Source organism: Haemorhous mexicanus, chromosome 6 (assembly GCF_027477595.1).
Source record: "Haemorhous mexicanus isolate bHaeMex1 chromosome 6, bHaeMex1.pri, whole genome shotgun sequence".
Lineage (NCBI taxonomy): Eukaryota > Metazoa > Chordata > Aves > Passeriformes > Fringillidae > Haemorhous > Haemorhous mexicanus.
Window position 1 is genome coordinate 9,814,614 of NC_082346.1, and position 27,662 is coordinate 9,842,275.

Sequence of the window (27,662 nt, forward strand, 5' to 3'; positions counted from 1 at the left end):
AGTCCTGAAACAAATAAGCTCTTAGAGCTCAGGGGGAAGATCTCCAAATTTTTCTGCTGTCTAGATGGACTAATCACACACTGCAAAAACAGAGAAAAAGCCAAGGAACTAGAAATTATATCTTCAGGGCTGGTTTTTTTTAATCATGTTTCAATCCACTTTTTAAAATTTTTCTTTTTTTTTTTGTTTTACTGTTTAAACTACAACAACAAAGTATTTCCTTTTTCTTTTCTGTATAGAGAATCACAAAAGATAGAGATTATATGGAACAGCCAAGGCTGGGGTAGAAGGGAAGGTCATCACTTTACAGGACTGAGTCCTAAGCACCACCAGAATTCCTGACAACACATAAAATAAAGAAAAGCCTGCAATAACTAAACTTCCTTTTTGGAATGGGTGCCTGATGCTGGAAGGTACCATTGACAAGAAAGGCATCTAAGGACACTTAGCAGCAGCCAGGTAATATTCAGTGTCTTCCAAGATCCAGTGCCTCAGCAGCCAGGAGCATAGATGCAGGGGTTTTTTAGCATCCAAAAAAAGAAAGGTGAAGGGTTCATCTCAGTCCTAGGTGGTATTTGAAGGCTGATGTGGTTAAGGCATGCCCAGCACTGCTGCCAGCAGCTTGCAAACCATTTTCTTTTGACTTTTCATGTCTGAAGAACAAGAGCTGGGATTAGGGTGAGCACAGAGCAAGCCCCAGGCTCACCCCTCATTCCTTTCATCATCAGACCATTTGGATTCTCTGCATAGCTGGGAAACAAACTGTTCCACACTCCATGTAAATGCCTCTGTAGTTCTCTTGATACAGTTGAGTGAGGACTGGCACCAGTGGATGATATTTTCCTGCATTTTTGATTCTGAGATTTAACATTTTTTGCAGCAAAATCAAAGTGAATTAAGCCATTTTTGGCAATGACTGTAGTCAAAGACTGTGAAGCAAAGCCAGGAGCATTTATAAAATTACCCATGAATCCATTAGGATCACCTACATTTATTTACTTATTTATTTATTTATTTATAAAATTTCTGCAGCCCACTTGTCAGGCTTCTAAAACTGGTGACAAGATGACAGACAGGTGAGAAATAAGGACCTTTCAACCCAGAGATAATTTTCTCTTTATAGTTAATGAAAGTTTATTTTTAACAAGACTTCTATAAAAATAGAGAAAGCTGGGTTACTCTTAATTCACATCTCCTCACCCCCTCAAAAAAAAAAAGTATGTATATATGCATATTTAGATATTGAAGTAGTCTATATAAGGAAATACATGAAAGATGTAAAGAAAGAACATGAGAGATATAAAAAAGAACATTATGAAATAAAAACTATGTGTATGACTGTTTAGTTTAATGACCATTAGACCCCTCATGTCTTGGAGTATTCAGATAGAGCTAACCCTAAATAACAATAAATCTACTCTCTTTTTTTAGCACTTTAAAACAACTTTGTTCCTTTGAAAGCTACAATATGTTTTTACTGATCTGCCTTCAACAAGGTTCAGTGGCCATTTGTGTGATGTGATTTACCCTCCATTAATTTGAACTTTTCTGGTAGGGGAAAAAACACCACAAAAAAGAGACTGAAGTTCTGGCATTATTCTGTTTCTATCTGTATTGAAACAAAGGAATCATTTCAATTCCAAACACTGAGCTGGTAGAAATAACTTTAGCTGCAGGAGGTAAAACTAAAGATAGTGTTAAATCTGCATGTACAAACCAGAAGTCTGCGCACACAAACCCACATCTGCATGTGCAGAATGAGTTGATTCCTGCTCAGGTGAGATTTTGCCAGTGTGAGCTTGCAGGAACACTGGGTCAGTTGTTAAAATGCTGCACACACAGAACTCACAAATTCTATTTGATCTAATTTGTGAGTCTGAACACACAGCAACAAACACAAACCATGGCATGGGGTAAAGAAGCATACTGCAATAATAAAATACCTACTTTTCCATCATTGTTAAATTCTCAAATGTTTTGGATCTACACATCTTTCTAGACTAACAAAACACTTGAATGGGAATTCATCTATGTGGAATGACATTTCCCTTTATCAGCAAGATATTTAGCCATTCTATTTTAAACATCAGCAATACAATAAAATTGTACTGCTGTACAGAATATTTGTCACAGATTCTAGACTAAGTATGCTGTAAGGGTAGAGTGAAAAATGCTTTAATTTTGTTTTGCAGTTTTTGAAAAAAACGTTTGTGTTCAACACACAGCCCATTGCAGATCCAAGTGTATCCACCCTACTGGAGTGAGTCTCATGTAGGTTCCAATTTTCCATTGGATGGAAAAGCACTGTAATGGAGTTGAAACACTCCATTTTTAATAGCTAGGGAAGTAACACAGTGGCTGGGTAGTAAGTCCTACCACACAGGCACATCCCTGGAAAAATCCACTCTATTTTTACTAGGAGACCCTCCACCATCAATTTGCTGTCTGACCCAAGTTCCTTAATTTTCTCTGCAAGTAAAGTGAGAATACTGTCCTTTTTGGGTTTATTGTTCATTTATTTCAGCAATATGTGCTATGATGAGTATTAATAAGCTTGTCTCCAACTGACCAAAAAATTACTTCTTTAGTTTTTATCAGTGAAATATGGTCAGTCATACAAAAATTTACTTCTCTGGCATACTCTCCACTTACCATAACGAGGAAGTATATATAAAGAAATATATGGTTAGAAATAATGCTTTTATGTTTTCTATATTTTGTTATTTTTGCCTCAAATCACAGCTCAGTTCAGCGTGATCTGACATGGTTGAAATACTGAAACCCCCACTCCTCCAAAGCAGTGTTTATTATAGAAACCACAAACTTAACCTAACCTAGAGAGGCTTTTCCAGCAGTGATATAATTACAGTAGTTATTGTTGCAATAAACCAGATGTTCCTGAGCTGGAATGAAAGCACTTCCCCCCCAACATTACATTTGTTACGTTGCCTCTTTTCAAGTTTCACATCAGCTGTTCAGAAAGCGCTCTCTCCGTTGAGTGTCACTTACAGATTCTTGCTGGGTGAGTCTTTTAGGGCATAAGAATGAAATGCTGGCCAGGCTCTGAATTTTCGCTGCTCTCCTTAAGGCCTCCCACATGACAGTTTTCAGTGTCACTAATTCTTGCCCTGGTTTAAAGTTTTAATTTTTTTGTCCTTTAAGACATGGCTGTAAAGAAACAAAAAACCCAACACTTTGGAAAACCTGCTTATTGAATGAGTACATTGTTCTGTGCAAAAGGGAGTGTTCCACTCCTACAAAATCAATAGAGTTTGGCACAGACTTCAGTGGAGCCACCATTTTAGTCACTATTTTAAGCAATTTAGTTATTGGGCAACATCTTTTGAACTGCTTTGTCAGCTGTGGTTGCAACTCCGGACCATGAACAACCGTTCAACCTGAACCACGAATATCCAGCATTTCTCCAACATTACACATCTTGTGTTTTTTTACAATGTGTTAGTCAACACATTTCTAATATTTCCCAGCCCAATCAAGTCCTAACTGCAAAAATGTGTTGCCAATAAAGAATTGGACTGTGTTTAAACTGCTAGGATCTTAGACATGAAAGTTGCTGTATATATTTCATGTGTGCAAGAAACCTGTCTAGGAACAACCACTATGGAGAGTCAAGAAGTTGGGAGATTGCTTTATTGCACTTACAGAGCCATGTAATAATACAATAAAGAAACACCAACTAGGCTTGGAGTTTTGTTTACTCATAGGTAAGTTCTCATGAAAATACACGAACGGTAAGAATTAATTATCTTATCAACTATCTGAACAAGTCACGGCAATCCTGGAAGAAACCTTTGTAATGGTACACGTGCTGCTCTTTTTTCTGCTCACTCCTGGTAAACTATTAGTCAACCCATCCCCGTGGCAACTGCAATGTGATGAGGGAGGAATTCACCCCGTGGTCTGCTAAATTTACACTTTGTAAAAATGTAAATGTTTCTTATAGAAGGAATTTACATAGCTCTGAAACACTGTCCAACTTTTCACTGATGTGGTAGGGGATGCAGACGTTGTTGGCCTGATTTTACAAAAATCTTTGAAAATGGGCCATAAAATAGCTGAGGAAACCCAAGAGGCACCCACACGTTGGGAAGCAGATTATAGAACAGCTCTGCTGCTCAGCCACAATCAGCTCCCTGCTTTCAAAAGACATGGTATCAAATTCACATTTTTTGCTCTCCTACAGGGAACGTGTCAGAGCTGAAATAAATAAATAAGCAGGGCCCATGTCCAGGGAACCTTGACGTCTTTCCCATCACCGAGGCTGGGAGGCCCCTGTGCTTCCTCCCCTGGCTGTGACATGCCCAGCAAATATTTCCACCACCCACACTTGATTCATTCTTAACTCTTCTCACCCACTCATCATTACAGCTGTGCAAAGCATCCATTACAAACCCTGGAGCCATCCAAAACATACCATTGTAACTTAGCTCTGTGCTTCACACCCAGCGGGGATTGGTTGGACTTCTGGCTGGATTCACTTTCTGAGACAATCAACCCCCAGTTTCATGCAAATCTGGGCCCAGGTTAAGGTGAATGATTTATGGGTTGCATAGTTTGAAAATCACTGAGAGGGTTTCACATCACCTCACTGCGTACATCTTGGTCAATATTCATGGAAATTGAAAAAGATGTGGGCATAGTACACTGCAAAAGGGAATAATAATAACAGTGGTCAAATCCCAAATGAGCTCTGTGCATTGCAAACAATTCCTGGTCTGAAGGACATGGCGGGGGGGGGGGGGGGGGGGGAAGGAAAAAAAATCTTTTTAAGTCTTTAACACTCTATTGCTTCAAAGTGTAAGTCACTCATAAATTTTTAATAACATTCCTTTATTTAGCACATATGCATGCCACTAGTGGCTCAATTAGACAGGAACTCTGCAAGGAGTTGCTGTAACAATGCTCTCTGGCAGGAAGTAGAGGGAAACCCAGACTCCAAAATTCAGATGGAAAGTTAGATTTTTCTGTATTCAAAATGAGAGATTTATTTGGTTGGTGGCAAAAGTTCATGTCTGCAAAGTTTGGGTTTGGGTGCTCACCGGGATTTTGGACAGCCTAGTTAGCAAAATTAAGCAGTAAAAGGGAATCTAGATAATGCCAACCCTATTGAGTGACATCTCACTCTGTCACCTTTCAGAACTGTGGGGCAATCTGCTTTAAAGCCACTGGCAGAAATTACAGATAAGCAAGGTTTTTAAAATAAAAATAAGTGAAGGACAGGATTTAATCTAGGAGGCTCTGTGGCTTTTTAGACAGGATCCAAGAAACTAATTTCACGCCTTAATTTTTAAAGGAAACCCAAACCACTCAAGGCAGAAGTACTAACCATGTCACTTAACATCTTGTAACAAAAGAACTTCCTTGGTTTCTGTTTGCAGCATGACATCTTCTTGTTTGTAAAAGAATCCTTCTCTATCATGAGTGAGTCCATGCAGAAGATTGTGACCACCTTACCAGATCCCAACTGTGGAATACTCCTTCCTGCTGATACTAAAATGTTCATTTCAGTGAGAGACAGAGGGACAGCTTTTAGTGTGTGGTCAGTGCTGCTTTGTCCTGTGGTGACTTCAGTTATTTTCTGAAATCCTGTGATGCACCCATTTATTAAAATGCCTCCAAGACAAGCAGATTAAAGGTTTGGAAATTTGTATAAATCACAAAAAAAATGGCTTGAGATGGAGTTACATTGTAATTAAGGTCATATTAAGAAAAGCAGGCATGGGGTTCAGCTGAGCAGGGGGAGATCCACAGTGCAAGCAAGCTCTGAACCGATCAGCACGGTGTGAGGCACTGTTGGCTCTCAGTTCTCCCAGATGTCTGGGACAGGTAAGGTGAATCACAGCCTACAGTTTTCTGGTTTTTCCCATTATCTCCACAGGGAAGGGGAGTGACAGAGCTCAGAGTGTATCTCACTCCACGTTCAGTGAGGAGAGCTCTGTTCCCGGTGTCTGATGAGTCCACACAAGGTGGAATTTGGTAGATGAGGAAGGAGAAGAGGACAAACATTCAGTGCTGTGGAGGTCAGTGCTTTATCCTGCTCTGCTGAAAGCAGAATTCCTGCCTTAGTTAAGAATTATCAAGTAAAAATAGTATGGAAAGTTCATCATGGAAACATTAACAAATGACAGAACCAGCGGCAGTTCTCTGTGAAGAAATGAGACACAAAAACAACACGTGGGCAGCCTTGGATTGCAACACCAGAACCCCAAAGCACATTTATAAGAGCTCTTAGTCACCACCTTCACTGTGTCCATGGCTTGGAGAAGTGCTGAGCATCCTCATCCCACATCAGCATCAACACCTTGAGCACTGATACCCAGGGGCAGATAAAATATGGCACATTAATTTTTCCGATCACACACATGGGGATGGCTGTGAATCAGGGGAAACAATTGCTTTCAAATAAATGATGTGAGATTAGAAAAGTGAGAACATAATGCTTGATTTGAGAGCAAACCCCCTTTGGATTCACTCCAGTAAAAGAGTGGTGCCACTAAGAGCGCTGTTCTGAGGAGTCAGTTGGCATTTCCACTGATAATCTTGATTCTTGGGATTGGTATCTGTCATTTCAACTCAGGCTGAGTTGTAACTTAGTGTGAAAAAAAAAGAAATTGCTGAAATTACAGGATTTCTCCCTCCCCTCTCTCTGCATCACAACAAAATAAGATTTACTTTTTATGAGCTATTTGCCAAACCTCACATCATAAACATCTTCCTTTTAAATGGATGGATAAAGAAAAGGAAGACAAATGAGATAAGTTCAATATTTAAGAGATCTGCTCAACATAGACAGTCCTTTCTTTCCATAACTTGCTATTTTTTCTTGTTAAAAAATGAGAAATATGTTACAAATTGCATTTAATAACATGAAGGGGAAAAATGCAGGCAATTAGCAGTGAATGCTCCAGTAAACATATCTGTCGCAAGGTGTCATAAAAAATGATAGAGCTGAGATTTACTGCCACTGAAGTCAGCAACAGCATTTCCATTGCCTCCAGCTGGAGGAGGACTTGGTTCCTAGGAAGTTCACTCCAAAGATGACTATCTTTATATCAGCAGCTCTAGGAGTGAGGGCTGCATGGCGTTCAAGGTGAATGATGGAGGGAATAAAGGGCTGTAAATCCCTGTTTCTGCAATGATAAGGGTGCTGCCCCAGCTGAAATATACAGAAATAAAGTACAGTTATATGAGTTTGAAAATCTGACCAAAAATCTCTGAGTAACCACATCTGCAGTCCTACCACAGGTAAATCTTCCAGAGCTCTTGTTACATCTGTGACTTAAATAAGCAGTCTGGTGCCTGTCTGAGTGTTTGTTATCAGATTGTTCAAATATTTCACTTACATTTATTAACTAAAGAAGGTCTCAGACACTTTGTTCCAGCTGTATACAGAATTTACTGAATTCACTGTTCATAGTCCACACAGTAGAAGGTGAATTGTCTGGGGATTTTCAAATAATCTTGTTCAGACTGTGACTTTCAATTAATATAAAAATGGACCTGTAAGGGCTTCCTTAAACTGTCTCATTTTCGGCCTAAAAAGTAAGCAGACTTTCACAATTCTGTAATGGCTGGAGGTAGTGACAACGTATTCTGGCCCTGCTTTCCAGGAACACAGGCAAGCAAATCTCTTGATTCCACTTTCTTGCGTGCTTAACCCAATTTTTTGGTACTTGAGATGACTGCAATTGTGTACAGCTTTGAACAGGCCTGGATTCACAGCTGCCCACTTGTGAACCTCTGCTAAATCACTTTTCCTCTCTAATGGAAGGGGAGAAGGTTTCCTTGGTCCTGCTGCCCAGGAAAGCTCAGGGACTGAAATCCCTCTCTCCAGGCTCCTTCCAGCGTGGCTCCTGCAGGCTGCCCACCTTCCTCCCAGCTTGCTCTGAGCCCCATCTCTGCTGCTCAGCCTGCTCTGCCTTTTTTCCACATGCATCCCTGCCCAAAACAAACTCTGCAAGGTTCCCCACCCAGATCTTTGGAATTCCTGGGCAACCTTACATGCGCCTTTGTTTTGGGCAGGAACATGTGCTGAACTGTCTCCTCCAGCGCCGCTGAAGAGAAGGGCGGTGGTTAAACCTACCATTTTCAACAGGGCTTAACCCAGCCTGTAACAAAACCCTGGGTGAAGGTGCAATTTCACAACCCCCTGTCTGTGTGTGTGCATGCTATGTGGGAAGCAATTTCCAGAGAAATGGCCATTTTCCCCAGAATTCCTGCTGGAGAGGAGCAACAATCAGGACCAGGTTCAGCTGAGAGCTGTGTGTAGAAAAAAGGTTTAATTCTTAGCATTTGGTTGCCCTTATGGTTTGTACTTCAGACTTTAAGGGACTCAACAGATGTACAGGCAGTTCCAGCTCTTTAGTTCTGAGCTGACCTGACCTGAGCACCAGTTTGGGAGCCAGGGAGGCCACACTCTGTGTGAAGTTGGGCTGAACCTTGCCCAAATCACAAGCCAAAGCTCTGACTTCATGAGACTGTGGAATTGAGGTTGAATCACCCCTGGGAGGGTCTCTTGACTGAGGCTCTGCCCCAAGAACTTCAGTAATGCAGAAAGCACTGCCACGTCTGTCAATCACAAATAATGGTGCTGTGGATGGCCTTCCTAAGACAGGGGTTTAGATCCTGGGAAGACTCATCCCTAGGATGTTCTGCTTTCCCTGGGTGGCAAGGAGGTGTTCTCCAAAGCAGTGTTGTAGCCATTGGCAATGGAATGGGCAGGGGGTGTTCCATAACTTGGCATCTTCTAAAAGACAGCATTTGTGTTAAGGTGGGTTATCACACATAACCAGCCTTAATCCCTTTTAAATGAAGGCTCTGTTTATGGCACATCAAGGTCAAGACTGTAAATCCTGGAACAAATCACCAGGTATAATGAAAAGGAATAATGCCAATTATATTCTCCAGCCATTTTTAGTACTTGAAATGTGGTCTCTGTACTCCTTGGACTTCTCTCAAGGAAGTACAGATGATATCTTTGTGAGGTAATAGTAACCTGCTTATTGCAGCTTTTACCACTAGCTTGAAATTCATGCCATTATGAAACATTGTTATATGGCATAACAAACAAGGTAATTCTTCCAGATTTCAGTGACATGTTCAACAGAGCTCTGTAAATATTTCCAAAGAAATCTCCAACCTTTATTTACCCTTTGTAGATCATTTCACTTTGTTTTACTCACACTCTTTTTGTGGTCAGTTTCTAGCAGTCATTCCCAGTTCACCGATGGGAATTTCACAGGAATGGAAGGTTTTCCAAAAGTGGTAGAGAAAATTTTGGAAACTAGAATGTCTCTAATTTTTATCACATAACTTTGCAAAAGAGAATAGATTCTGAGAGATAAAGTACTGCTCTCAAATAGAGACAACAAAACAAAATGTGGTGCAGATTTAGCACATGATCTGATTCCTTACAGGAAATTATATACAAGCCTTTCTGTTAAAAGGTAATGAATTCATATTAAACTGAATATTTTAGTTATTTTTTAATAACTAAATTTAAATAATATGTAGAAGTTTAATGACAAGAAAAAGAGAAAAAAAAACGTCTGTGGCTCTACTACAGTTAACTGGGCTATATGTATTCTCTCAGTACAGCCAATTATTGTAGTTAAACCAGCAGTACTTAACTAGAGAAATTCTGCCTAGTTAAAGTGTTGGCTGTGTGACAGAACATGTATGAAGCACAGTAAATAGTATTACTATGTGTAGAAATGTTTAAGTCTCTCAGTTACAGAGGTTTATCAAGTCCAGTATATAATCTTGGGCTGGAAAGAAAGATAAAGAAACTTTGCATGTAAGGAACATTTTCCCGACAGGATCCCAAGTTGTATTAATAAATTAGGATACTATTTTTTTATATTTTCCACTGAGGTATAGGGGGAAAATAATAGAGAGTTGGTTTTTCCTTCATTATTTGGTGGTCCTTCCTTGAAACTTTCCAAACCAAAGCCATTTCTCACATCTGGTTGGAACACAGATCTTTAAGACATTCAAGTAATTCAAATCAGATGTAAAAAGCTAAGCTACACTGTATGAAATTCAAGAACAATATAGTTACAGGGTTAGAAAAGTCTGCAATGTGGCACCTCTTTTAATCAATACCAGCCTCAGTTTCAGTTTGTCTGTAAATACAAAACTATAATTAAGAATGATCTACTGCAATAATTATTTCAATATCCAGCATAGCAACTTACTAGATTAGTGACACTTTGCATTTACAATATCATTAACAATTTGTTTTCCCTGTGCTCTGGGTGAAGTCCACAGCAACACGGCCTGAATCAGATTATAGTTCCAATGGAAAATATTGAAGATCACTAATATCAATAAGCACTTCCTTACCCCTGCCATTTGGAGCTGCCTGTATTGACTTTCGCTGCATTCCAGCAGTTCTGCCTGTACCCAAACCCTAGTTAGTCGTTAATTTCCATTAACTAAGCCACCACTAAACACCATTTAAATTATTTCCAATAAATGCTCCATTAATGCCTGTTATCTGCATTTAATTCCCATTGATTCCCAAAAGCTATTGTGGAGCTTAATTGCAGCCCCAAGAAGAGCAGCTTCCCACAGGTATCATCGGGGCTGATTTCTCTCCCCGCTACACCAGGCTGCCATGCAAATCAATGGCTAAAAACCCAAACAGCTGCAGCTGGACTTGACCAGAAAACATTATTTACCTCACCAACAAGCACCTACTCCTCTAGGATACCGTTTCAGTTGGCCAGGAAATATTTTAGGGCTTTTTCTTAGACTTAGCCTGTGAAAATAAAAGTGACAAAGCATTCTGGCTTGTTCCACTTCGGTAAAAAAATACCATCTGATAAACAGAAGTTCTAGACCCAGGGAAAAATCAGTGCAATTGTTTAAACCTTTTTCTGATCCTTATTATAATTTCATCTGTACAAATATTTCTGACCAAGGGAAAAAAATCCAAACCTTCAACTGTAGGACTCTTTCTGGTATTTTTTGGATAGCATAGGTTCTCAGCAACACTTTTAACTCCTTGGGATTACATCACCTTTTAAATATATCTTTTGGTATTTAACATACAAGACAGTTACATTTTAGCTCTTAGAAACTGCCAATTCAAGAAAACAAAACATCTGCCTAACAGTGATGAGCTTGACTAATGTTCCTTTTGAAGAGAAAAGCAAAAGAATTGGCTTGCTGAAAATTGAATGTTACTGCATTTTCAAAATGACATTTTCAATTTTACATTGCAAAACACTTCCCCCTATTTTCCATACTATTTCAAGTTGACATCTAAATTAAATATTTAGCTTTTATTCAAACAAATCACTTGATTGACCAACAATTACTATATTCATAATCATGCTTTGTAATAGCTTTCTGGATTGTTTTATTGCTTTCATTAGGAGTGGAAGTAAAACTCAACCATAGGACATTCCCTGAGAAGGAAAAATCTGGATCTCACCGGGCTTTGGTTAGAGCATTTTTTCATTAGCTTCACTTTCTGAAGATGTTCAGTGCATTATCCAAAAAGTCCCTCCAAGCTAGTCCTGTGCAAAAGTTGCCACACATCCCACATTGTGCTTTGGTCAAACCTCATGTCCATTATGAAATGACAGCAGGATATGGCTTTTCCTAGAGTTTTGTTACAGCCTGCTGTTCTTTAACATCTCGGCATTCACACAGCAAATGTAACACATGTTCATTATCTGCCTTTGGGACTGCACAGGCATAAATTACCACTGGACCTGAGGCTCCCGACATGAAAACCCAGTTGTGTAGCCATTCCTCCATCTGCACTGCATTCTGCAAGCTCTGCCCTGCCTCGGATTGCTTCACCGCAGCCAAATCTCAAGATGACAAAGTCTGGGGCAGGAGTTGCCCGCTTTGCATCTGAAAAGCAAGCGACAGGTCCAGGAGGCAAACCCTCATGCTGGGGGTGATGGGCTCCGGGCTGGGAGAGAAAGCAGAGCCCCCGGGCAGCCCCGAAAAGCATCAGGAGGGAGCCACTTCCTCTGCAGATGTTGTCGAGAGCTGCTGAAAGGACCAGAACAAAGGAAACCATTTTCAGGGCACGAAAAGAAGGAATTCTGTTGGTTTGGGAGAACTTATCTCCAGGGGCGTTATCTATTAACTCTCTGCATAGACCCAGGTATCAGTGGTGAGAGACATTATCTGCACTTCCTTTTGGTTGCTTCCCTCTCCTGCCAGCCTTGCCTCTGCCTGGTCGGGTCTGAGCCCTTTAATGTTTCATGTAAATCCTTTGTAATAAACAGAGAGCACTAAAGCAAGAATTTCTTTCTAGTTCTAGAGCTTTTTGTGTGTTTCAACCCGTATTTCTTGGTGGAAATCCCTACATATGCTTGAATCCCAACCTGCTTCCTTGTAGGACTAAGACCTTATTGCTTTTGAATGTCCCAAACATTATTAATGTTGTTATTGTTATCATTTTTTATTTCTGATTTTTAATTTAAATTATTATTTATTTGGATTATTGGATTTCCCACATCCTTTGCAAGCAACGAAGATGAGATTTGTGTCTCTTTTTTCCTCTGACAGTCCTTATACAGAAAGTGTGGGGAAGAGCATATTACAAAGACACAGAACAAAATGAAAACAAAACTTGATTAATATTAAACTCTGCATTTATGATGATATAACTAATGCATTTTCCCAGATAATTTAACTTCAGAATCACAGACTGTGACCAATACTTTGCTGCACAGCACCAGGTAAGGTCATACTTGCTTTTTCTCCAAACTCTCTTTTCAGAGTTTCTCAAATCCTCTGGAGAATCAGAGGAAATTTTGCCCCACAAAACAACCTCCAGAGATATTACCCTCCAAAATTTTACCCTCCGTTATGAAATCTGCCGTTTTCTGGGCTCTGCAACCTGGAAGCCAAGACAGGGTTACTTTGGGCAGCTGCTAGCTCTCTCCACAGACTCTGCTGTTTTCCTTTCACACTCAAATTATCCTGGAAGCCCTACCCAGGGGGCAGGTGCTTTCGGGAGATAAGGAGTGGCTGAAAAGTTTGGGAACTTATCCCAGTGCACAATAAACTTGACATCTAATCTGCTGCTGGGGGCTGTAACACACCCAGTAGAGTTAAACTAATCGGCCACCGCAGTCCCCGCAGCCCTCCCAACGCATTTCCCTGGTCATTCTACAGCAGCTCCAATGTACTGGAGCTAAAGATGCTCCCTCTACACGTTTTTGCAGTTTGGCACATGCAGGCATTCACTCAGCCCTAGGCAGTAAATTCAGAGTGCAGTGGCATTGGCATGGAGGATTCCCTTCCCAGCTGGATTCCTCCACCAAGAGAGAATTTGGGCATACACACTGAATTTTATCAAGCTTCAGGTGTCCTTGGGCATGTACAGGACTTCAAAATGCAGAGACTTCAAACAGGGTTTTGGGGCTTCAGTTTTAGTTTATAGGCATAGTACCTGAATTTGACTTCTCTACCAATTTATATTCCTAAATCTGCTTTCTGACCTAGCCCTTAGTGACTGAGTGGCAGAGATTAAAATAACCACCCTTGGTAATTCTCTAAGTTCTTAAATTAAAGCACTCCTCTGAGATACATAAATTATTTACCTGTTTCACATAGACCAGAAAATCAGGACCAAAGTCCAAGCAAAAATGACATATCAAAACACCAGCTGAAACAGAAGGTTCCAGCTGTTTCAAATGCCACTAAACCACAATGATTATTGTTAACATAAATAAAACAAAATCTTAATCCAGTTTTACCAAGGAGTTACTAACCATATTTCTCAGTTCTTCCAGTGCTTTTATGAGAGTGTATTTTCATAAGCAAGGAGAAGGATGGCATATTGGGGACCACTTTCTCTTGTACTGTTAGAAAACCTCAAACAGCTCCAAATGCCTCTAACAAACTGAACTTGGTCAATTCACATGGAGTAGAAAAAAAACTGTCAAACCAAGGTCTAAATTATGTCCTTGCTAAGTAGCTTGACTTGTGGTGGGGATTTTATTGGACAATGTCACTTCCTTGTGACCACCACAAATGATAACAGTTGCAAGAGCTTTACAGTCGCTAAACCAAAGGAATGGCTGGAATTTTGGAAAAATCTTTGCAGCATCAGCCCAGGCTGACATTTTGTACTTTACAAGCTATCTTTAAGCAACTAAATAGGTGAGAGAGCACTCCAGAAGCTGGCAAGACAAAGGAAAAAATTTCGAAGCCTGCAAATGCCAAGCTGCTGCACTTTTGCTGCACTCCATGGTTGTGGTGAAGGGTTTGGGTTGTTTAATTTGCAGACTCGTGGTTCCCTTCATTCCAGTAACAAAAATGCCAATAGCATTTCTAAATTAAACCCAGCATCTTGTCCCTTCTGGCCCACCACATCTCCAAGCACAATGCCAGTTCTCTCATACCATCTGTGTAAACTTCCCTCCACCGCTTCCCAAAGTGCCTTTTTTTTTCCACTGCTGGAATCCTCAAGGAGAAAATGTTCAAGATGAGTTCAGTGACTTTTTTTTTTTTTGGCTAGATGAGTTCAATTTTTTTTTTCTCAACTCCCACCATTATGATACTCTCCAAAACAGTCTCTGGGAACCCTAATTCAAATTCTTTATGATTGTGGATGGAGGAGGAAGAGCACTGAAGATTGATGCTGTTTGAAGAGTCATTGCAATTCCTCATCATTCCAAAAGACTAATGGCTAAGGGAAGATATTTTAAGGACACCAAGGAGACCCTCTGCAGCAGTATATGGCAAAGGGAAACTTGAACCTTCTGGAAGTTAATTCCCTTCCATTGAAGCAGACAAGCCACAGAGCAGGGCTGTTCCCCTCCAGGAATGTGATGCCTCAATAAAAATGTCCCTCTTTTGAGGATCCAGAGTTAGATCTCTCCATGGCAGCTAGCAGAGGGAGTTTTGAATCCCAGTGATTTTCACCAGGACTTGTGCTTCTACATCTTTTAGGAGATTTTGATCTATTGCCTCTAGTTGTTTATGCTGGCATTTCTCTGCAAAGTTTGTACCACTCCAGCAGCTACCAGGAGCTCCTGGGAACTGGCATGGGGACAAGTTAACAAGGTGCCAAGGGTTGAAAATGCAAAAATTACTTTTTTTGCTGGACTTGCAGTGAGACTTAGGATGACAGATTTCTACTGGAGAAGTGAGGATGATCGTGCATGAGCATCTGGGTGAACAGCTGGAACACACTGTCTCTCTTCTCCCTCTGTAAAATACAATCCTTTGTCCTTAGTTAATAATTGTAATTCCTTGTTTTCCCATTACAATCAGCCTACATGCTTATGTTCAAATGACAAGGTAGCTTAGAGGGGGGGGAAATTTCCAAATAATTGTTCTGCAAACAATATTGCTCTTTCATATGAACACAACAACAGAGTGGTGTTCACAAACTCCCTGTTACCAATATAAATAATTACAAAACCATAAAGAAAAATAAATGCACTCAATAACCAAAAGTCTAAACCCACCACTACTAAACAGCACTTCATAACTGTGGCTCTGAATTACTACTACCTCACCAGCACAGCCACAAAATCTGCCTTCATAAACCCCTCAACTTCACAAATTAAATGGATTGGATAATTAAGAAAGCCTATGTTTAGTCCACAGACTTAAACCACCATCACTGTAACATGACAATGAACCCACATTTTCATTCCCTGGAGTGGGAATGCATGACCCAACCTCCTTGCTCCCTATCTATCCCACTGGGAGCTGTGTGTGTGCACAAACACTCCCTGCCACTCAGTAGTGCTGTGGGTGCCTGGGGACTGCCAGGAGCTGCCCTTTCCTTGCTGCTCCCATGGCTGGAGCTGGAGACAGATCCCTGCCTCTGTGTTCTCCCACTATGTGCCAGGAGATATCTGTTATAAGTCCCAAAATGCATTTTTGGCTCTGGGGCGCTGCCTGATTACCTTAGCCCTATAAATAGGACAACACCACACCTATGGGCATGGTATAAGATAATGTCTGTGTTTTCCTCTGAGCACCGTCTCCAGAGCAGCTGCTGACACTTTGCTGGTTGCCTTTCACTTGTGACATTTCAGCTTTTGCCAAGAGGATTTTTTCCCCCTCTCTGCAGACGGCCAGGTGTTGTTATCACTCACCCACGTGCCCGCTCACGGTCCCGCTCCTGGCAAAATTCAATCTTTGCTCATTTCTTGACCCATGCTCATCTTTGTATTGCTTTTTAATTAATCCACGCTTAGCTGAAGCTCCTGCCATAAATCAATGATTTCCTTTCAATTCTTGTTAAAGATTTTTCATTTCCCTAAATTTGCAGCACATTGCTCCAGAGCTGTTAACAGCACACTTTTCTCTCATTATCAAATCAGCCAGGAACGGGGTCAATGAAGCAAAAAACCACAAACCCAGCACTGAAGACCTTCGGGCTTAAAGACATTTCTATCTGTCCCAGACATGCTGCAAATGAAAACATGTTCTCTTGCCACCTTGGAAGCTGCAGGCCAGATCCTCCATGGGTGTAAAGCACCAGGTTTGGGGCACACACATCATGTCCTGATTTATACCAGCAGAGTATTTTGCAATTACTCTGTCTACTCTCTAGCTGGGGCAAGAGCTGTCTGTGAAACTGCCCCTCAGACAGGAACCACTGGAGTTTTCTAAATGCAAATTTTCATACCTTTTTATTTTGGCAAGCAGAATGTGGAGTTCTGCACGGAGTTCTTCGGGGGATGCTCACATTGAGGATGCCTCTTTGTGCCACTGCTCAGCATCTCATCTCTTAGCACTTTTATTTAATAAAGTTCTAATCATCAGGGGGTTCAGTTTCCGTCCTGGGGTTCAGTTTTCATCATGGGGCTCAATTTTCATCATGGAGTTCAGTTTTCAAGCCACTGGCAAATGGAAAGAGTCTTAAAAATCCCCAGACTTCCTAATAGTGTTTGCTTTAAAAAGACAAGATGAACAAATCACACAAATAAGAGTGGTGAACATATCTACCTGTTTTCTTAAAGGGCATGAGAGGCAAATCACTGTTTGGTTCAGTGAAGGAAAATGCAAATCAAAACCCATTTGAAGGCAGTTCATCAGGGTGACCACGTGCTCAGCAAGGTCTGGGAGCTGCACACACCAGACCTCAGCCCAGTTACAGCATCCTCTGTGGCTCAAGCCCATGCTCACCAGGCATGTGAATCAAATTAAACTTTTAACTTCTTTTCTCCAGTTACCCTTCTGTGAATTTGGGTCTGAATTTTCAGTAAAATTGCATGGGCCTTTCCCACAATTATGCATGTAATCAATTAGTTATTTATACCGACAACTACTGTGACCAGGTATGCAAATCTCCCAGCCGCTCTTGCCATTTCCCCATAATTTAGCCCTTTTGTCGTTTATCCACCCACTTTTGTTGGAAGCACCAAGTTCATGGAAATTTAACTCATTTGAAACATATGTGTAGATCTATAGGAACTGCCCAAAAGCGTCACAAAGAGAAAGGATAACCTTGTTGTTAAGGCAAGAGAGCGCGAAATCTGGTTTCCATTCTGAGTTCTGCCACACATTTCCTGTGTAACCTTGGGCAAGTCATGAACTGTAACCCAGCTCAGTGGAGCTGACCTACATGGAGAAGCAAACAGAGCAGTCCTTACTCAGAGAGGTTATTGAGGCATTTTTGTGGGTTAGTATGCAGGAAAAATATCAAAAGAAGTTAGTGGAAGGTGCTAAAATATTATAAGATGTCAGCAGTGGTAGATCAGTAATGAGAGATGATCTGTTCTCAGTGAAAAAAAAAAACAGCAAGTGAAGGGGCAAATTGAGAACTGAGCAAAGAAAACAGCAAATTCAAGCAGGGAGATGAAAGAGAACCAAATGGTAACAGTGAGGACAAGCAGGCATGTGAGTAATTAACCTTTATACAGCAATTTTTACTGTCCTGCTTGGTCTTGTCCTTTCACAAAGGGCCACAGTGTCAGGAGATATTTGAGAAGAACTAAGCTGGTTAACATGGCACTGGCCACCTCACAGGCTGCCTGATTGGCATGAATTACTCTTCATTAATCAGGGTAATCCTGACAGGGTTATTAATGCCAGGTATTGACCAAAAGCTGGTGGAGAACATTGTTATTGAAGCAATTACTGTAGCTGTGCTCAGTTAGAGGGAATCTTGCACTCTTTGTTTCCTCATACACCAGAACAGAGCTGCAACGTCAGTTCAGGTGGCTGCCATTGCTTCCTCCTTTTTGGATGAAACACAATTAGATTTGCACATTATTTCACTAGATGATTGGGGTATGGCCTTGTGGGAGCCCTGCAAATCATAACATATTCGGAGAGGATACATCTCCTGTAAGAAATCACCTGATTTTGTAGCTGACCTAGATATGGCACTCACACTGACACACTGCTCACAACCAGCCTAGAGCAGACTGATTGCAGTATCTGGCCCAAATTTTTACTTAATACAGAAAAATATTCAGTATCCTCAGATCCAGCTGGGTTTAAATGTTACAGCTGGGGGGGGGGGATCCATGTAGCAAAGTTCCCCTTTGATTAATAAAAAAAAATCTTTCCTGGTGAGAAATGAAACCAACTTTTTGGTTTATATTAAAGACTGTAGCTCTTCACCTCTAAAAATAATTTAGTGGGTCTTCATTTCATTCACAATGAAATGCCTTGGAAGAATTTAGAAATAAGAAAAATGAACATTGAATGATCAAAGAAAATTCTAGCACATAAATTTTAAGGATTTCTGAGCTTCTGGAAAACTTTTGACAATGTTCCTTGACACAAAGCCATAAAGGATTTGTGATCCAGCCAGTCTGGGCGCAATGGAGCCTCCCACTTCATCCCACCCTGTTCCTTCACCCCAGCATCCTGCATGGAAAATCCACAGTGGTTCCCATTACCTGATTGGAAGTGAGAAGGCTGCAAGGGATGGGTGTGGGTGCATCAGCCTCCTGAGCCCCCTGGAATCAATCCCTGTTTGATTTGGAGCATATCTTTTGGAAAAAGATATCATCTTGATTTAAAATGTTCTACTGAGGAAAAACAGGCTATAAACATCGGGAAATTGTTTTAATGGCTAATTAAACTCAATTTAAAAACCTGTGATATTCAGAAAGGAGTCTCACAGGAGTCCTTATCACCTACAGAAAAGGAGCCCAGATTTATTTGGATTTTACAGGTCAATTGCACTTATGTGATGTCACTTATTTTTTAATACAAAAAAACACCCTGGCCAGCAGAATTATTTGGAAAGTAACCACCCCCTTCCAGATCTTGTGAGGTGTCTAAACATGATCTGAAAAACTGAGATAACAGGCATGTGCTGTGGGAGCAGCTCCACCACGCTTCAGCTGCTCTTCATTCCTGTATCTGAGCTAAAGTCACTGGAAAAAGCCAGGCACTTCCACAACATGATTCATTGGGTCTTAGTTATGCACCTACCTTGTGTTTGGAGGCATGAATCACACTTGCAGTATGTGTGGCAGTTAAAATTTGGGTCCTGAGCAACCAGAAAATTTGGGTCATGCTGAGCAACCAGGAAAAGGGTGGATGGAGCAGCTCTGCCTGATGGAAAATGCTCTGCCAGGCCCAGGGGGGAGTGCCTGGGGACAGAGCCTGACACACATGAGGGATCTGCTTGGGTTTCACACCTGGTTTAGGTGCTGCCTTCAGAGCAGGGGTGCAGCTGATGGTGTTTCTGTCCAGCCAAAGCCCAGAGAAGCCACCAGGCCAGGCTGGCTTGGCCCTACCACACACTCATGGGCACTCCTTTCTCTTTCTTCAGACAAATGATCCCCTCCAGCATGGCAGAAATACTTACCTTCCTCCCTGTCCGGGTTTTTGGAGCCCCACAGGTTTTGTAAGCAGTCACCACTGTAGAATTTGATCTCCAGGGGAATTCCAGCACAAATGGAGTTAACTCTGGGAATGACACTCCTTACACTTCAGGTTCCTTAAAGGAGAGCTCCACCTTTCATTTTCTCTCAGCGTTGTGCTCACCTACAGGCTCTAGAGAGTTAATATCCACAATGCAGAGTTACACAGGTGGAAACTTAAAACAAGAGGTCAGATGGGAAACTCAGCTTTCATCCATGGCTGGGGTCATCACTGGAATGCAAAGAGATCATTTCACTTATAGAAGGCTCAGTAATTGTAGAAGGAATATCATCTACCCCCTGCCCCACTCTCCAAAGAAATTACCTAATAGTTTCCAATTGAGACGGCTTTTAAAAGAATTTTGGTTTGATTCAGCCATCCTCTCAGAATAAGGAAAAGTATTTTATTCTTCAATTGTAATTTTCATTTGTTGCTTAATGCCAGTTGAAATTCACACCATTCCTCAACCCAACTCATGATTCTTACATTTTCACTTCCTTTGATAACAGAATAGAATCCATAGGTGAAAGTAATAATCTGCTGTACCTCTAACCCAAGATCCAAAAAGTTCCTTAAGAAACTGGATTTGATTTCCAGGCAGAGAAGATGAGTCAGAAGGAGCTCTAGGGCTTTGTCTGGGATCACACAACAAGCCAGCAATTGACCTGGGAATAAAATCCAGGTCCACTGTTTAACTTCCATGTGCCATCCTCCAACCAACACTACCATCCCAATTCCTTCTCTCTACAGCTATATCTGATTTTAGCAATGTTGGGAAAGTGCAATTTTTGTGCAAGGTTCCACAGAAGAACAGTTGTCTTCCCTGAACCTGTCAAATATCAAAATACCACTTTATTTTGCTTTTATGGGTAAGAAAATGTCTATTCCACCTGCCAGTTCCTGCCACAGAAATGATAACTGACAAACCTCAATGCTCCTGTCTGCTGTCAAAAGATCCGGACACTGAAAAGATGAAAAATGTGGTTTAGAATGGAAAAAACATTCAGCTATTATGACAAATATAATTGAGGTAGACTTTCTTTCTGAGTCCTCTGATGAAGCTTTTAAAGTGTTATTTGTTAACTAAACTAAATTTGTCTTGCTGGTGTACACACTCAAAGTAGCACTTAGGTCTGACCTAAGGAAGAAAGGGCTGTTCCAGGAGGGTAAGGCCCAGCTACAAGAAGCAATAATGGAGATGCCTTTGAGGACAGGGATGCCTGCAGAAGCCACAGAGATTTCTCCTTTTTGTCTCCAGACAGATGACAAGGACCAGGATTCTTTCACACACAGAAAGAAACAATTGCTGGGTGCTTGAAGGAAATTCAGTTGAGCCCCAGATACTGTAAACTATGGATCTTTTGTTCTTGCAGAAAAAAATATGATGGTTGCAAGTCCCACATATATCAATATTGAGTTGTTGGGGTTTTTTTCAAATAATTGGGCAAAAGCTTTCTCTTTTTTGGGGGGTTCCTCCCACGAAATGCCTTGGGAACTCGCTGCAGATCCCAACTGTCAAGCAGTTGCCCTTTTTGTTCGGTCTAAAATACATCTATATTTTTCTCTTCCCCAATTAGATAATCTTTATTTTCCATTCACCTCAGGCCTAGCTGCATCACTTTGACCTCTCTGTGAGGCCTGGGTAAATCCTGGAGATGCTGGGCCACAATTCTTAAGAAGGAAACTTCAAGTTCTTTCCGCTTCAGTTGCCCTTCACATGTCTGAGGCAGTTAGGGCTGTTGCCCCATAGTCTGCGTGGCAGGGGCTGTGTGCTGGCTGTGGCACCCATTGTCTGCATTTTTCCTCTCGTTAGTCTCCTTGACCTTTCATTGTCTTACTCCTGCAGTGTCAGGTCAGACTTACTGTAGGTCTGCCTTCACTAAGGACCCCTTTCCTTTCGTGGATCACTAAGCAGGACAATTGCTCTATCCATCTTTTCAGGGCCTATTGTCGGGCCCCCCCTGAGCTGAGAAAGGTTTGATTCACTGGGAAACCATTTTGGTCAAAGGGAAACCTGACTATGTGTCCTTTTAGGAACTCTGTCTTAATCACTGACTTTTTTATCTGGGATATGAAGAGGATTCAGGAGATCAAAAGGTTTGGGAGTACATGGGTTTGACCACATTTTTCCTGGAAATAATGGGAAACCTCCACTGAAAAATGAGCTCTGTTACAATGGGCAAACAAGAAGGAAAGCCACATAGTGTTCCCAGAGCATTCTGAATCATCAGACCTTCAATAGCTTCCACAGAGAAGGGAAAAAGTAAACAGAAAATGTAAATGGAATGTAATAATTAATGGACCTAAAGAGACAGACTCATTTGATTTGCGCATAATCGCTGCCTTTAAAAAGGAGATATGCCAAAAGGGACCCACAGAGCAGATGGAGGAGGCTGGGGACTGGACGTCCAGTCTGCCTGGGTGTGCAGTGGGTGTGTGTGGGGTTGCTCAGGATTAGCAGCTTGTCCCACCTCCGCCAGTGGTCCCACATCCAAGAGCCCCACGTCCTTCCCAGGAGAAGCCCCAGAGATCCTGCTGGAAGGTCACTGTGGAACCGTGCTGGGTTTGAGGGGCCTGCCCTTGGCACCAGCCCTGCAGCCACAGTCCTGCTGATGCTCCAACATTCCTTCCTGCGTGGAAACCCTGACCATTATCAGCAATTGTGAAGCCAAATCATATGAGACAATCATGAAACTTCTACACTTACAAGGAAGTTCACCAGCAGCAACCATTCCCATCCAGGCAGTTCTTGAAACAGAGATGTAGGCGCCTCTTTATTTTCCAAATATCAAATCATTTACTTCACGCACTTACCGAAAAACAGGAAGAATGAAAATGCCTGTTTTCCTGCAATGTAGCTGGAACCCTTTTACCTACTCGTGTGCTAAAATGCTTTTATAAATGAACATTTAGCTCTTCCTTCAAGCAGCCATTACCTCTGCACAGAGTCAGCTCGAGCCTCTTCAACAAGCAGATCTGAAAGTTGCAGTGCAAGATAAAAGAGAGGAAATGGACTGGTTTTGGGAAGGCAGGCAAGCAAAGAGAGGAACTCGGGCAGAAAACCTTGGAGAGCTGGACTCATATTCCTGACATCAATAAGATGAAAGAAAAAAATGTAAGCAGAAGCCAGTGACTCACCTTTTCCCTTTGACCCAAGCAAAGTCAACAGGGAGCCAGGTTGTTTGCCTTTCTCCAGGAATCTACCTTTCCCAGCAATTATCTTAGCTTCTCCTTACATTTTTTCCCCCCAAATTTTAGCAGGAGCAATTTAGGATTTTGCTTTGGAAAGTACCCCAATCTGAGCTAAAGTTTGTATTTAAACTTCAGTACATGCTGAGAACCTTTACCTGAGTAAGAGAAAAAATGTCAGTTGGATATAGTGAGCACCTCTGCACTGGCTTTTGAATGAGGAACTACTGCTGGCCCTAAACAAGGAGATTAAACAGATTAAACATTTCTTCTCCAATAAAAAAAAAAAAAAAAAGAGAGAGAAAAAAATGCTTTCAGAAAGACAGAAAAGTCAAAATAAAAGAAAAAACCTTTCTGCCATGAAGAGTGAAAAGTGGCAACATCTACCTCTGTGGTATTTCAGGTGTCCATAAGTGTAGAATTCAATGGATATGAACTGTTCTAGTGTACTACACTGAAATTGCTGAAGCTGGCATTTCTTGGATGAAACACAGACATAATCCTTGTGATATTTACATGAAGTATGATGAGGAGAATTTTTTTTTTCTTTACTGGCACATATTGCCATGGAAGGAATGACAATATTTACAGTAACTTCAGTGTCACCTTAATTTGCTGCTGCCATTTGATTTCCCAGTGTCAAGCTATCACTTCAGGTCAGCAGTGTCACTTTCTGCCAACATTACCAAGTGGAAGTGTCCAGGATATTAAATATGCTTGCATTTACATATGAGAGGAAGGGGAAAAGTGATACAAGCATTTCCTGTGCTGTAGAAACACCAAAACATCATTTCAGTTGAGCTGTGACTGGCTCACTGACAAAGTTCTGCTCCACAAATGTCTTTAGTCCTGATCCTTAATGACACTAAATATCAATTTTCTATTAATGAGGTCACAAATATAAGAGAGAAAAGAAGTGATGGGTGAAGGAAAACACAAGTATTTCTGCTGATCTGGTGGAATCAGTGTAGCTGCAGCCTCAAATTCCCAAAGACAGAGAGAAGTACTGTGGGATATACTCCAGCCATACCAGGGAAGCCCTTGGCAAAATGGAAGTGCCAAGATGGTTAAAATTATCTGGCAGTGGTGAAGATTATCTGGAAAACTGTTGAGTTTTATGCATACTTTAAGCTTGATAAAGAGAGCTTTGCTGAACAGGTCCGAGGATCTAATTACTGTCTTGTGTATTTACAGAGATTCTGTACAAGAACATCCTGGAGGAAATACCTTTAAGTGGGCATGAGGAATTGATTTCCTTTTCCCTGGTGACTGCCCCTCTTTGCCTGTGGAAGCAGCGAGCTGTCACAGGTACCCTCACAGCTTGGCCTTTCCTGATGAGCTAACTTGGGTAAAATTTGTTACAGCTCCCAGGAGAAATTAATTCCCCTAATTAGACTGAGAATTTAACTTTGCACAGCTAAGCAATTTGCAAAGTTTCATCCTGCCCTTTCTGCCAGCAGATTGGTCGAGGCAGGACCTCCAATAGAGTCATGGCAAAAGGAGGAGGGTCACCTTTTCCATTTGCTCAGTTGGATCAGGAAGAGGATGATTTACTCTCCCCATCTTGGACTCCTATGGAAATGAACAATCCTGTTCTTCACAAAGGACTGCTGCACATTTAACTGGAATGGCAATATGGTCACTTGCATAGCAGAAGACATAAGGTTTGTAATATGATTGAGCTAATTGCTTCCAGAGGGAAAGAAACAGAAAGAAGCTATAAAAAGGTATCCAATATTTGAAAATCAGATTTTCTCCCTCAAACCCCCAACTAATTATGTTTTCAGAGCTCTAAATATCAGGTGGAACACAAATTATTAACTATTTTTCTTGTCATCGTGTGCACTTTTTGTCTTTTTAAAAATCTTTACTCTGCTATTGGCTTATGGCAATAGCTCCAATAGTAAGGTACACTACAGACAGGTGGGCAAAATTCTTTTTAATCTTTTCTCTGCTATTGGCTTATGCTAATAGCTCCAATAGTAAGATACACTACAGACAGGTGGGCAAAATGAGTGTGCATTCTGACTGATTAGATTCAATTAGCAACTAAGTACCAATGTTTTATTCTACTTTACAATCTTCTAATTGAAACTCTGAGTGCGAACTTATATTAATTCCTCTTTTGTAATAGCAGGGCCAATAGCTGGTTAAAGTCACAGGAAAGATTCCCATTAACTTCAGTGGTCTGTGAATCAAGCTCTTGATATATATAGAAGGCCCCTGAAAACAGAGTTTTGTTTTTTAATGTATTGTCTCATTTGTTGAATAGCATGGCTTGCTGCCCAGTGTTATGGCAGTTCACAATGACTATTCTTCCCACCCATTCTCCTTCCCCTCCTTCCATTAATCAGTGATGGGTCAAATTCAAATGTTTTGGAAGTTCTGTCTGGTTTTGATGTGATGGTACATAAAAATATCTGCAAAGAGGTTATTAGGGTGCTTGGTGTGGCTGCATTTGTCCTGGAGAAACCTCCCCCTCCTCTCGGAGGGCAGCAGCCCATTTTGTGGCAAGTTTGGCAGCTCTACAAGGCCTTCTTTGAAGCAGGCTCCACTCCCTCTGCCCCAGTGGTACATCCATCATTTTTGGTTTTCCTTTCCAAAAATGCTTTTCACAAAAGTCACTTCCTTGTTTCACATTACTACACACTCTGTGAATTCAGACTGAGACACACTGCGAACCAGATTCGTATCTGGGGTAAATCAGCATCCTCCTGCTGCTCTCAGTGGAGCTGCAAAATTCTGTACCCATGGAGCATCTTGCCCATGAACTTTCTGCTCAAAGGGGCAGTTTTGGTGGAGTGAAAAAGCCCTCATGTGCTTTGCAGAGAGATGTTGCCAGGAACACCAAATTGCAAACCTCACCTAGAAACCATAGTGTGTTGACCTTCACAGATTTTGACATCTCTGTTCTGCCTAATGAGATTTTTTTTTTTTTCTCTGAAAAAAATTGTCCTTTTCTGGACACTAGAAATTGGTGCAAAACAAAAAAAAAGAAAAAATAAAAAAGGATCAGGCTGATGAGAGGTCAATTAGTATCAATTAGTATTATTTTATAATAAACCTGTATAAAAAGATATTTTGCACTCCCTTTTCCTTATATAACCCACCACCCCAAGCACCTTTTTAAAAAGTTCCTCAAAGTTTATTCGAGGATGCATTTTGGTTAGGTTTACAGGATTTGTCACTAGCTGGCCAAAAGTGACAGAAGAGATTTCAGTGTGCTGCTCTTACCGTGGTGACACTGCCTTTAATTTAGACTAAGTGATTATACATGTTTGACTGTCAAATCACTGCATGCAGCTTTTGTGGTCGGGGGCTTGTTTTATCAAAGAATTCTGCTGAACCTCTTCCAAACCAGAACTCCCATGTGTATAATTATATTGTATTTTCATTATATAAACTTTATTTTTAAGACTGAAAACATATGAAATGATTATGGGAATGTGCGTTCTACACGACACCACCACGTACTTGTGGGAAGAGAGGTTTGTAACAGAAACCAAATGTTGCCATTAATATACAGGTACAAGATACATCCTTGTGACTCAGGAAACTGAGGGTGGGATAGAGAAGATATGGGCAATTGAACTTCAGATTGAGAGAAAACCCTTATTTCATGTTAAATAGCACCTGGTACTCTCTGGAAGTAGATCTTAAGGATCCATAGCCTGCAGCTGAACAGTAGTTGTGTAGCAAATTTAGGTTCTTCCAAAACACCTTTCAAACTGAACCTTCAAAAAATTGCATTCCTTCATTAATGTATTTGATTGGTGCAAACACTTCTCTGTTAGAGACTATTTTGTTCTGGGACAACTACTTTGGTGTTTTGCCCAAAAGCTGTACATTTGGAGCTACATCTTTAGTTTCATTTCATTGTCTTAGGTCACAACCCAATGAGGACCTAATTTCAGTTTGAACAGGTACCACAGAGACCAGCATTTTACAAGATCTTCAACAGAATATTGTTTAAGGCAGGATCCAAAATGATCTCCAGCTGCAAGGTCTGGCTGGGAGGGATAAACTGGATAAATTCTGCGTAAGTTGCCATCACCTTCACGACCATATTCCATATTCATTCATATGGATTTATAGATTTTATTTTATTAACAAGGCTGTTAAGCTTTGTCCTCCTGTCATAAACAAGGAACTGAGTCACCACATAGATTAAACAATTTTACATACTAAGCATATCCACATGATTCAGCACTTAAACTTCCACTCTCCTGCACCCTTATCCCATTGCCCTAAATAATAAACTGTCCTCTATTTCAAATACTTTTGGTAGTTTCTTTCTGTCTGCCTCAGTAGCTTTTGATTGACTAATAGTGGTTCTTTAAAAAACAATTCCCCCCAGAGATCAAAGGGTATGCCATGAAAGCAAACCAATTCTTTTGTGTATATATATTATATTTATGGTCATACATGCACATAGAGAGCAAGAAAGATGCACTAAGAGCAAACCAAAGCACACATCCATCATCAGAGCAATCTGTGACTCACCTAAGACAAATGCTAACTCTTTCAAGGCAATCCTATACAATAGATCAGCAAACAATATCTTCAGTCTCTGGCTGGGAATTTAGACCCAGTCATTTACAAGCCAAAAAATAGGTCAAAGAATAATG

At 40.9% G+C, this 27,662-nt stretch overlaps 1 long non-coding RNA gene across 8 annotated transcripts; it reads right to left on the reverse strand.

The window, feature by feature from the left end:
* Window positions 1-3,637: 3,637 nt before the first annotated feature.
* LOC132328512 (uncharacterized) lies at window positions 3,638-27,662 on the reverse strand. Of its 8 annotated transcripts, XR_009486801.1 has the most exons (7): window positions 23,193-27,656; window positions 20,773-20,808; window positions 19,790-20,076; window positions 17,467-17,580; window positions 16,646-16,910; window positions 15,093-15,208; window positions 3,638-12,033 (listed from the first exon to the last, which is right to left on the reverse strand). It is a non-coding gene; the product is annotated as an uncharacterized LOC132328512 (long non-coding RNA). The 8 variants fall into 8 exon arrangements; XR_009486799.1 differs by having other exon boundaries at window positions 19,790-20,808; window positions 23,193-27,662; XR_009486800.1 differs by having other exon boundaries at window positions 20,773-27,656.